Consider the following 12,796-nt stretch of genomic DNA (forward strand, 5'->3'; position numbering starts at 1 on the left):
CAGACTGCCTTTTCCTGTAGAGGACACAAATTTTGCATCTCAATTAATTTCTGCATGTCTATTGTCTGTAAGACCATCATTTTATCAGTTGTTAAATTTATGCGCAACCCTGCTGCCCACTTGGCAGCTTCATCTGCTCTGTTATTGCCCAATGACACCGGGTCTTCTTCACATGTGTGGGCTTTGCATTTGATGACAGCTACTGCCTTTGGTAGCTGGATCGCTGTCAAGAGTTCTTTTATGTGGTGTGAGTGTGCGACTGGTGTGCCTGCTGCTGTCATAAAATTTCTCAGACGCCAAAGAGCCCCAAAATCTTGTACTACCCCGAAGGCGTATCTGGAGTCAGTGAAGATATTAGCTGACTTACCTTCTGCCAGCTCACATGCTCTCCTTAATGCCACCAATTCAGCCACCTGTGCTGAGTGAGGTGGAGCAAGTGGTTCAGCTTCTACAACATCCTCATCATTTACAACAGCATAATCTGTGCATAATTCTCCTGTGTCAGTTTGTCTGTGACAGCTCCCATCCATGTAAAACGTCAAATCTACATTTTCTAATGGTGTATCATGTATGTCAGGTTTTGCAGTATAGGTCTGATTCAAATACTCCATACAATCATGAGTATCAGTATACCTGCAAAACTCACTTTCAACTAGCGACTCACCTCTCTCCACCCTTTGTGCATCTTGAGGCACATATGGTAAGTACGTTGCTGGATTTAATGTATTGCACTGTTTAATGGTGATATTTGCAGGTGCCATTAGAGCTAGTTCCCATTTCGTGAACCTAGCTGAAGAAACATGCCTGGTTTGGGCAGAATCTAGCAAAGCAGATACACCATGTGGTGTATAAACAATCATATCATGACCTAATATTACATCCTCGCTCTTATTGACCAGAAGAGCGGTTGCTACTACACTTCTTAAACAGGTTGGGAGTGATCTTGCCACAGTGTCCAATTGTGCACTGTAGTATGCTACAGGTCTGCTAGCATCACCATGTTTTTGTGTGAGGACACCTGCTGCACAGCCATCAGTCTCCGTACAATATAACTCAAAAGGTTTTTCATAATCTGTGTGTGACATGGTCGGGTTTTGAGGATGAAACTAATTCCTGCAATGGTAAAGCCAAAATAGAAAAACCTGGGATCCATGATCTGCAGTATCCACACATGCCCAAGAAGGTACGGATTTGGTGCTAGATTTGCGGCAGTGTCACGGTCTGTATGGCCTGTATTCTGTCAATTGTCAAATGTCATAGCCCCTGGGTTAGACAGTGTCCCAAGTATTTAACCTTAGTCTAGCATGGCTGTAATTTGTCCTTTGCAACCTTGTGCCCTGTTTGTGAGAGATGAAGTAACAACAGTTTAGTATCATTTAAACATGACATAAATGAATCAGAGCACAACAACAAATCGTCTACATATTGAATTAGAATGGATCCATTACCTGGTTGAAAAGATTGCAAACAGTCATGTAAGGCCTGAGAGAAAATACTGGGGCTATCTATGAAACCCTGGGGAAATCATGTCCATTTATATTGTATACCTCTGTAGGTGAATGCAAAGAGATATTGACAGTCAGGGTGAAGAGGGACAGAGAAGAAGGCAGAACATAGATCAATGACAGTGAAATGGGTTGCAGATGGTGGAATCTGCATGAGGATGACACTACGGGGAATTGGCTCTCAACTACCTTGTTTACACCCATAAGGTCCTATACTAATCTATAGCCCCTCCCCCCAGCCTTCTTCACTGGAAAAATTGGACTATTGGCTGGGCTAGCTGTATGAATTAAAATCCCCTGTTGTAACAACCTCTCAATTATGGGATAAACCCCTAACTCTACCTCTGGATTTAACGGGTACTGAGGGATTTTTGGAGCTTACCTACCACTTTTTAAATTTACCATTACAGGAGATACATTTGCCATCAATCCAGTGTCCTGTCCATCCTTGGTCCAAAGTGAACCCGGTATTTGAGATAACATCTCTTTTACTTGAGATTTGCTTTGTGCTAAAATGTTAGAGTGAAGCATTAACCTTTGTGGAGTGTCCAATATATCCCTTACCTCATGCACAACCTTCTCTGGGATATCTAGGAATATACCATCAGGGGTACAGTAAATTACACATCCCATTTTACACAACAAATCCCTTCCCAGCAGGTTAGTAGGAACCGCCGCTGCCAGGAGAAAGGAATGCTTGGTTGCAGTGGCCCGATAGTAACCTCTGCCGATTTGGTTAGAGGATAATGCTGCACTCTCCCCATTACTCCCATTGCTGGTACTGTCTTGTTAGTAACTTGTAAATTAGATGGAGAATTTAACACGGATCTGGTCACCCCTGTGTCTACAAGAAAAGTATGTTTAGTACCAGATATATCAACTGTCATTGTAAGTTCTTCCCTAATATTCTCAGTTAACCTGACTGGCTATAGACTACAGGTATGTCCTTACCCCTAGCGCTGACTATCACTCTCTAGCAGAGCATTCACTGCCACTATGTGAGCAGGTGATTGTTGGATGTTTCCTGAATTATGTGGGTGTCCTCTCTGTGTGTAATTTGGTGTTCCTTTCCTCGGTGGCCCCCACTTTTTACTTTACAGTACCTACTTATGTGTCCTACTTTATCGCAATTATAACACCTTTGTGGTTGGTATGTGTTTTGTGGCTGTGCGGGTTGATATGTGTTGAGATCTTGTAATTGTGCAGGTAAATATGTGTTTTGCGGCTGTGTATATGAACCCTCTAAAGCCTGAATGCTCACAGCCATTAACCTTTTGTTTTGTGTCTCTTTCTTCCTGAGTATGTTCTTATCATGGTCTATTGCTGACTCTCTAAGAGCATCTACAGTAATTCCTCTCCAGTAAGGCTGAGAGGTTTGCAGCCTGGTTTTTAGAGTGTCTTTGAGACCATCCATGAGTACTGTTACAGCTACCTCCCTGTGGTGTATATCATCCTTTATATTTTCTATCCCAGTGTACTGGGATATCATCTGCAGCACCCTGGTGAAATAGTCTGCTGCAGATTCACTATCTTTTTGTTTGATAGTGAAGATCTTGCTCCAGTTAACTATCACTAGAAAATATACGGCCAATTGTGTGACTATACGTTGAATGTTAGCCTGATTATCCTTGTCAGTTAAGGATACATCTTCACCCAATACACAAGCCGTGATAAACTTTTTCACATCGGTATTGGGAGGGAGACATGCCCTTAACACCACTCGCCAATCTTTATTAGTTGGCTCATGAGCATTACCTAAATCCCTAACAAATTTCTGGCACTTGGCTAACTCTTTCCTAGGATCGGGAAAGTCTGACTGGAATGTAACTCTGCTCTTGTCCATAGATAATACATTACTACATCCCTCATGGGAACTAAACCCTCTCTATCTGGTTTCCCATGGGGAATAGTTATTGTATGGACCGGATGTATACCTGACCCATTTCTAAGTTCAGGGTTAACTACTGGGTTTATGGTCTCGGTACTCTGGAGGTTCAGTCTCTTACTGATTTCCACTTCTGCTACAACTGGGGGGGTCACTTCCTTTCCTTGTTTCTGTGGTGCCTCTAACAGATTAACAACATGTGTAATGGCTGATATTACTGTGGGTTCATCATCTTCTACATACACATTTTCTTTATAGTTACTTAGTACAGGGTATAAATTACTTGTTACATCTTTATAATTTTTGGTATTGGCTGTACCTTCACCTTCAACCACATAGGTAGAAGTGCACATGCGCTATCCCCTTTACCTTTGGTAGCGCTACCTTGCAGTGCATGCGCGCGCGCTCCCATGCACTGCGTACATGACACTGTTTTGCGTTGCATGCGTGCTCCCTTGCTGAGCGTGCACGACGCAGTTTTGCATCGTGTGCACGCCACTCAGTCACGTGTTCCCCTTGTGCTGCCACAACTTCAAACAGTCATTGTATTTTACTCTTTTCTTCAGTGATTTGACTAAACATATGCTATTTCTTTCATTATTTAGTACTTCCAAATCAAAACTGCCAATTTTAGGGACTTGTTTTACAAATCCTTTGGTTATCTTGACCCATATGTCACAGTACACAGTAGCATGCACACCATACTTTGCATACATTATATACCTTGCCGAACCTGTCGGCCCTTCCATGAGCAGCACATCATCGACCATTTCTAGCGTTTGCTTAGCCCCCATTCTGGAAAATGCTTAGCAACTTGTCACTAGAGAATTTCGACTGGTGAACGATTTCACGAGCTACGTTCATGCACTCCTTCCCGATGTGCACAGCCAGCCCGCTAAGCATTTCAGTCAGCTTACACAACGAGGAGCAGAATATTGCAATCAATCCTGCTTGTGGCGAATTTAACCCAAGCTTCGTCCGCTCGCTTCTTACTTTGAGTTACTTTAACCCGGTAGAATTTAAGTGTTCCAATGACACTTACCCTTGCCAGTGATTTTCTCCCCACAACTACCCAAGTCACAATCAAAGTTTATGCAACTATGCGGTCCGATTGCATTGCCCCAGAGAACCTTACTGATCAATGGTGCTTTGCGATTACTATTGGGTGTTGGGCCGAAAAACTACAGCTGGTTTTTCATACCACAATATACCTGCTTTGTATACTGGCCCAGTAGCAATTTGCCTCGTCAGACACCTACCGAGTTTCCCCTGTCTCTTTTCAACAGTAACCTTTTCACATCACAAACACAATTTCATATCCACCTTTTGTTTTCTGTGCAGAAAAAACTTTTACCCAACTCTAGCAGTGCAATTTAGAGGTTTTTACCAAGTAATCACACTATGCATTTAACAAGACTGTCTATCAAAACGATTGTTTAAACACATGGCAACAGTACAGGAAACACGTATATGATTTTGTGCCACGAATACGCTATAGATTCTCTCTTGTCCCCAGGTCTCTAATCAGCGCTCCTTAAAATCACACAATAACGGACATCGGTTTCACAACACTGAATGGTAACAGGCTTTTAACACTGGGCCTGATTCAGACCCGGTCGCAAGCACTGAGTGCTTGCAACCAGGTTGATGGTGGCCCAGAGCGCATGCGCACGATGGAGCCGGCTCCGTCGTGCGCTTGCGTGAGACCTGGATAGCGACGGGCACTCTGTCACTCCAGGTCTCGTACCAAAGGGGGCATGCTGTTGATGTTGACTGACAGCACGCCCCCTTTGGTGGGAGAGCTGGGGGACTGGCTGCCCAAACGGAGGCATTCCCATGTGAACGCCTCCGTTTGGGGGCGACCCCACTGACATCACGAGTGATGTCAGTGGGAGAGATTTCGGCTCTGTTAGCGCCGAAATCTCTCTGGGGCTTGCGGCAATGAGACCCTACCACAAGGATCTCGTTGCAAGCCCGATGGTCACGATGGTCTTGACCATTGCGACCATCTTCCTGGCCAACCGCTATAGCAGTGGGTGGTCACCCACAGCTATGCGAGCGGCCAGGAGGCCGTTCTAAAAAAAAAAAAAAGACCGGCCCTGATTCAGAGCGAGTGCTCTGTCAGAGCGTCCGTCTCTGAATCAGGGCCACAGTGTGTCCTTACCTGCTTATGGCGCCTTCCATCCTTTGTTGAGGAACCGAGATCTGTACACTATCATGCGACTTCCGGTAACGTGATATCAACTGCGAGCCCCCATCTATGGATACCCCTTAATCGCAAAAGTGAAATAATTGCTTTCCAATCCAATTGTGGTTCCAAAGCACAAAAAGTTATAATTTGCACGAAAAAGTATAACACGCTGTGATCTAAACAATTAGCGCAAAAAGCAAGTAAAATACAAGGCACAGTCAATACATACGCTAGCACTCTGGATCCAGTTCTCAGTCATCAATCCTGAAGCCTGCGGTCATCAAAGAAGGGAAAATGACTCCCTTATAGTGTCCAGAGCAGTAGCATATATACCTTACAGGTCACAGATAAAACAACAGAGACAAGCTGGCATGATTCCATTGGTCCTTGCTCCTGGTCATTCTGGTCATTGGTTAGTTCATACGGTGTCATCAGGGATATGTCTTGGTTCTCCAACAGTTGCTTTGTGTAGTTTCCCACCGAATAACTGGTTAAACTGGCTACCTACAATACATACAAAATGGTAATATGCTAACCAATAACTCAACATAGTTCGTAACTTATGGAAGCATGATGCAATCTCCTTGCCGATAGAACCAGACATCTGCAAATGAACAGGGATTTAATATAATACCAAACATGACATATCTACTCTGTTCTAAACCTTAGATGTTATTTACGTACACATTTCATCATAACTACTTGTTAAAAAGACCTTTAATAACTCTCTTTATTAAGTTATTGTAAATAGGAACCGTTATATACATATGCGTTCACATATGTGCGTCTGTGCATTGATGTAGGAAATGTTCATGTTTGTATGTGAGGACGCATGTGGGCATCTATGTGTATGCATGTATAGCGTCTATGTGTAAGCATATAAGTCTATGTGTGTGCGTTATGTGAATCAGTGTTTGTGTGTGGTGGGTTCGCAGTTTTGTGCATTGGATTGCGCCGACGCAAAGTAGCATCCAATTTACTCTTTATCAGACAACAGACGACTAGATTGTCAGATAATAATTGCAAACGATCACATCCAATTATTTGACTTCGACAATTTTGTGCATCTTCGTCGCCGATTTACCCAATTTGCATACACAAATATCAGACCATTCACTGAACATTTTAGACAGACCTCATATATTATATAAAGTATATTAGAACCCCCCTCCAGAAAATCCTGCATTTGCCCCTGCCCTTGTTCAATAAAAAAACTAAAATAATTCCCTTTGGAGTCGGCACATGTGACTTCATGACGTCACGCCACGCTGCTGGAAGGAAGAGGAGCTGAGGCACATGAGGAGCAGTGCCAGCCAGACCTGGAGGTGAAGAAGCCAGAAGGAAGGAGCATTCTTCAAGGTGATACGGTAAATCATGACTCATGAGACTTAGCGGTACTGTTGGAAGGGGGAGGAGGGGCCCTGCCTATTTTGTCAGTCCTGGGTCCCACAATTTCTGATGGCAGCCCTGAGTATAAGGAAAGGGTTAAGGTTTCAGCTTTTGGTAGCATGAATGACCGATGACCAGTAGGATTTGCAAGGTGATTAAACAGAGGTTATATAGGCTGAAGGTGAATGAGCTTACAGTGCTTCCTCTTGGATCTTGGTGCAGATTGGATTTTTCCTAACTGCCAGTCCCTTGTTATTTTGGTTGTCATTGTGTTGGATTTGCTGATTAGGTTTATTAAGTATCATTGCCAGCAGATACATGTGGCGCAGGAGGTGGCTGAACAGTACTGACTGGTAGGCTAGTGTCACAACCCAAGAGGAGGGACCTAGTGGGTAGTAGTGGGCTGCAGTGTGTATCTGGTAATCATGTGAATGTGCAGCTAACTGATGTATGCTTCTGTTGCCAAAACTTTTCATCTCAAAGGCCTCTTTTTTCCAGTTTATTTAAAAAAATAATAATAATAATTTAGAATAAATTGTGACACTATATTTTACCAAATTCAGGTCTCCTTATTATTATTTGTAGTTTTTAGGTTAAGGTATTATTGCTAATTGTTATTTATGTCATTCTAACTTACAGTGATCTCGAGAAGCCCTTAGAATTTCTCACAGCTCACAATATAGTTTTCAGTTTTCACCCACTTGGGTCAAAGGCTGCAGTGAGCTGACTAGACTAATACCCCTTTTCCACCTAAATTCCGGGTCTGACCCGGAGTTGGAACAAAGTTCCTATCCGGATCAGACCCGGAATTTTGCTGGCGCCGACTCGGGATATTCCCGAGTCAGCGCCACTCACACCGCAGTCGGGTCTGCATAGACCCGGCTTTTGCGGAGTGAAAGTGGTCGCTTGGAGATGACATCATCTCCAAGCACCACTGAAGCCGTACCAATCGGCCGGCTAGCAGCGCACTCCAGGTTATCGTGACCCGGAGTGCGCTGTTCTCACAGCAGGGTTTCACGGGCTACGCCCGTGTTAAACCCTGCTAGTTACTTGGGTTGGATTGCCGGGTCACTAGACCCGGCGATCCAACTCTCTCACCTTTTACACCAGGGAGCTGCCCGGGTTAACCCTTCAAAAACCCGGGTTTTAGCTCCGGTGTAAAGGGGTATTAGTGACAAAGCAGTGGCAGAAACACATGGCAGTTTAAAAAGGAAAGTAGCACATCTAGGAAACATAGTGGCACTGCAGTTGACAGACAGGATGGCAGTCTAATATAAACTATACAATGCAATAGAATATTGTCTTTAATCAATAACTAAATCAGAGGCCAGAGGCTAGTACAAGCAAATGGAGGTTGTAGAATTAGTGGAAACCAGGTAAAGGACAGATTGATTGGGTAATTGATTGAGTAATTCATTAATTGACTAAATTAAAAAATTTAAATGGAACAGACTAAAAGCAAGAATTCAAATGAGATTGATTGATTAATTAAATAATTGAAATGGAACAAACCATTAAATAAACAATAATCCTAATAAGATTGATTGATTTCAGAATATAGCTATAAAAAAACAAAAACAAATCATAGATATGGAATAAACTATAAAAAAAACAAGAATCCAAACTCCCAATGAGCATGATTCCTCAGGATTTGAGACAGAGAGTAACAGCCTAGTCAAAAATTGATGATATTACTATTTTTCTGCTGAAAATCTGTAGGAAATGGGGCCTATATGTCTGGATAAAAAGCTGTTGATTAATGGCATTGAAAGATACAAAAAAATATGAAAGTCTGAGTAATGTAAAGTACGGGTTGAGTCTCCCATTTACTGTACAAATATTCTGAAATACAGAATATTTCAAATTACAGAATTATTTTAGCATGACTGAGATAGTGAAACATTTTATTTTTGATGGCTCAATGTACACAAACTTTGTTTGAGCCACAAAATTATTGAACATTTTATATAAAATGATCTGCAGGCTGTGTGTATAAGGTGTAAATAAAACATAAATGCATTCTGTGTTTAGATTTGGGTCCCATTCCCAAGATATTTCATTATGGTATTTCACCCATTTGTAATGTTCTTATAATGTTACTTGCGTTATCGGAAATGATAAATCCTGAGGAGAGTCTTATTGGGGTAAGCCATTTTGCTATCACATTCCTGAGTTGTTCCTCCCTGAGGTATGCCTCTTAGTGAAGCCAGTGATATAGAGAGCAGCCTGCCTGTGAATGAGCTGGCATTTTGTGTTAGATACTGCAGATGCTGCTTAAGGTGACTGTCACAGTCATGTAATCTTTCGTTTTACCAGTACCACTTATCTATATTTCTGTGGATACTCAGCACAATGCAATTTTCTAGTCCAAGAATACTTTTTTTAATTTCCTGGTACAGGTGAAGAATTGATGTTCTGGTAAAATGGAATTGACATGGAATTTGGTAGCGGGGACACAGGAGCACAATTAACTGTCTAAAACCAAATGCATTGATGGTGAATATTGGATACTGATTTAATGCCAGTGATCTGTTTTGCAAATGAATGGCTGCTTTCATACTTGCTTCCTCTTACAAATGATTGTTTCATAGTCAATTGTTGTTTGAAACTACTAGTCTTCTTAGTACCCTTCTCTGATGAAGATTAAACCCCAGCATCAGCAGCTTTAGAAGGCAAGGACTCTTTTTAGGAATCCTGGATAGAGTAGCAATCAGTTAGCCTTCACAAATTGGATGCAGGAGGACTACATCTGATCATGAATGAGGAAATTGATGTTGAAGGTTTTGGTGATGGAGATTACAGGGATCAATTCATTCTGCTTTGAGCTGATACTTGACAGCTTGATATTATTTTACAGGATTATTTCGATTTTTCAAAATAATTTGCATGAACTCACAGCAAATGACATAACAAAGAGCAGGTTCCTAGATGGTTAATGTCCCTACCTCTACTAACTTTGGCTTCACAAATGGTACAGATGGCTTGACAAATGTCAGGATTTGGGTTAAAATAATTCCACACAAAAGAGGTGGCTTTTTTGATCTTATGCCCAGGCAAGAACTGCTGCAACTGGTGGCTGACTTAAGCTGGCCACACATCTAAAGATTATCTGTCCAACCAGCCAACTACTTGATTGGTTGGAATGAAAATCTGGTAAGGAATACAATCAGCAATTTGCTCCAAAACGCTGGAAAATGGACCAAAACTGTTGTTTGAACAAATAGTTTAGATCAAACATTTAACAAACTTGTCTGAACGACCATTTTCATCTGTTTTCTGGCATTTAGGAGCAAATTGCTGATCATCATTTACTATCATACGTTACCAGATTTTCATTCCAACCAATCAACAAGTTGGCTGGTTGGATGTAAGTTGGTCTAGTGTGTGGCCAGCTTTACTTTGACACAAACACATCCTCCTCCTAGATTTTATCAACTACTGCTTGTCCAACACATTCAGCTTCTACATCCTTATTATCATCAGATACACAAATACCTCCCTTATGCTGTTGCACTTCTACAGTAGAACTCAATTTATATGTCACCATCTTTACTTTTACTGCCACTCACCAGAAGATGCTGTTCTAGGGCATGAAACAACAGTAACTGCTCCTGCTCTTCTATCGACGGATCCATGATTGGTTTTATTTTTGAACCAGTAAAGAAATTCTTTCTTTACGCTTGAGAATTTTTTTGGGGTGCAAGATGATGGGAGAACATAACTGCACACACCTTTGCTTACACTGAAATAATAACACACTATTTAAATATTTTGGACACAGACAACACTGGCAATTGCTTTTTTTATGCTTTGAAGAATATGTCTTTGTGAGAAATGTTTTTGGGTGCAGATGATGGGGGCACACCACCACACACCATCGCATACATTGGAAGGATGACACACTATGTTAATTGTTTTGCAGTAATGGCTGTTCTTAAGACACAGGGCCTGATTCATTAAGGATTGCTATTGCAATCGCAGCTCTGTAATCGCACACAGCTCTGAAAATATTCTAATGAATGCTATCACAATGCCGACACTGCCAGCATAGAGACACCCACGGCCTCCCACTACCACTATCTCACATCCACAATACTTTGCAGTCCTGTGTATACATCGGGAACATCGAGTACCATTGGCCCCTCACACAGAATTACAGTACCTTACTTAGAAATTGCTAACCTCGTTGCACGCAGTAAGTACTCAAGCTGCGTATGCAATTGCAATAGCTCATTTATGCACACCCTTGCAACAGCATTCAAATGGACAGGCATGACTGCATTATACCGGCTACCTCCCATCACCATGCCCCAGAGCCGGCCCTAGCCAATTTGGTCTCCTAGGCAAAATTCCGACTGGTGCCCCCTTGCAGATAATCCCACCAGCAATCTAAGTGTTTATACACGGATGTAGTTATATTGGCGGCAGAAAGGATGCCGGCTGTCGATATACCGATGCCGGAATCCCGCCGCCTGGCATAATGCCAACACCGATATTCCTAAGGATATCAGGATGCCGGCATTGTCATCCTGAACGCCGGACTCCCGAACGAGGATGGGGGGGATTGGCACCCCTGGAGAGGGTTAGGGTTAGGCTACAGGGAGGAAGGGTTAGGCACCACTAGGGGAAGGATAGGGTTAGGCACCCTCCCAGGAGAGTTAAGATTAGGGTACAGGAAGGGGGTTTAGGGACCACTGTGGGTGGTTAGTGTTAGGCACCACCGGGAGGGGGAGGTTAGGGTTAGGCACCACTAAGGGAGGGTTAGGGGGGAAGAGATGGAGGGTTAGGGTTCTTACAGTACCATATCATACTGATCTCATATATATATATATATATATATATATATATTCAAAATCAGACGGCATTTAGGAACCCCCAGCAATAAGAATGCTGACACGGCTACTTAGATCAATGTTTCGGAGTGTGACCTCTTTTAACTGGGGGTTCCTGAGTGCCATCCAATTTTACACCTTACATTCATTTTATAGTAAAGGCAGGTACCTGAACATGCTGCATAATTTGAATAAAGGAAGTGCTGGGCAGTTAGGTTATGTTAAAGATATAATATCCAATCAGTATGTTTTTGGATTGTGGGAAAATAGAGCGCCTGGAAGAAACCCATGCAGACACAGGAAGCACATATAAACTCCACCCAGAGATGGCCCTGGTGGGAATCAAACCCATGAGGCAATGCTGTGAGGCAGCACAACTAACTACTGTGCTTCCCATTATTGAAGAGGAAAGACAAAAGAAAAGAAAATGATACCAGAAGACACCATTGCAGAGTGACTGACGAGGGTTAGAAGTAGCAAGCCTCAACATGGAGCAATTCTTAAATAAATAAATATTTATATATATATATATATATATATATATAATATATATATATATATATATATATATATATATATATTTATCACACTGACTCCGGCACTCTGAGCTGCTGTAAACCCCGACTGAACACGCTTGGGTGCCTTCCTCCAACAGGACAGAAAAAGCCCTTAATGTAAAAACAACAAAGAGGCGTCACTTCAAGACTTGCAAAAAATGGTATAAATCTCTGTATTTAATAATGATGTTTCGGGGACTGCTACCCCGTCATCAGGACAGACATCAGTGTAGAATATGTGAAAAACAATCTTAAATACTTACAGGTTACTGTTCACCCGCCTCACGACAGATGCCGTCCCACAGCTGGTATCAAGCAAACACTAATCACGGGTGCAAAGTACACCATGTGACGTAGAACAAAAGGGTTGCGTCTGACCAGAGGCGAGAATCACGTAGCTGTTGCCAGGCAACAGCAAACAATACACAAATCTATAT

Source organism: Taudactylus pleione, unplaced genomic scaffold (genome assembly GCF_031769625.1).
Source record: "Taudactylus pleione unplaced genomic scaffold, aTauple2 ptg000352l, whole genome shotgun sequence".
Taxonomy (NCBI): Eukaryota; Metazoa; Chordata; class Amphibia; order Anura; family Myobatrachidae; genus Taudactylus; species Taudactylus pleione.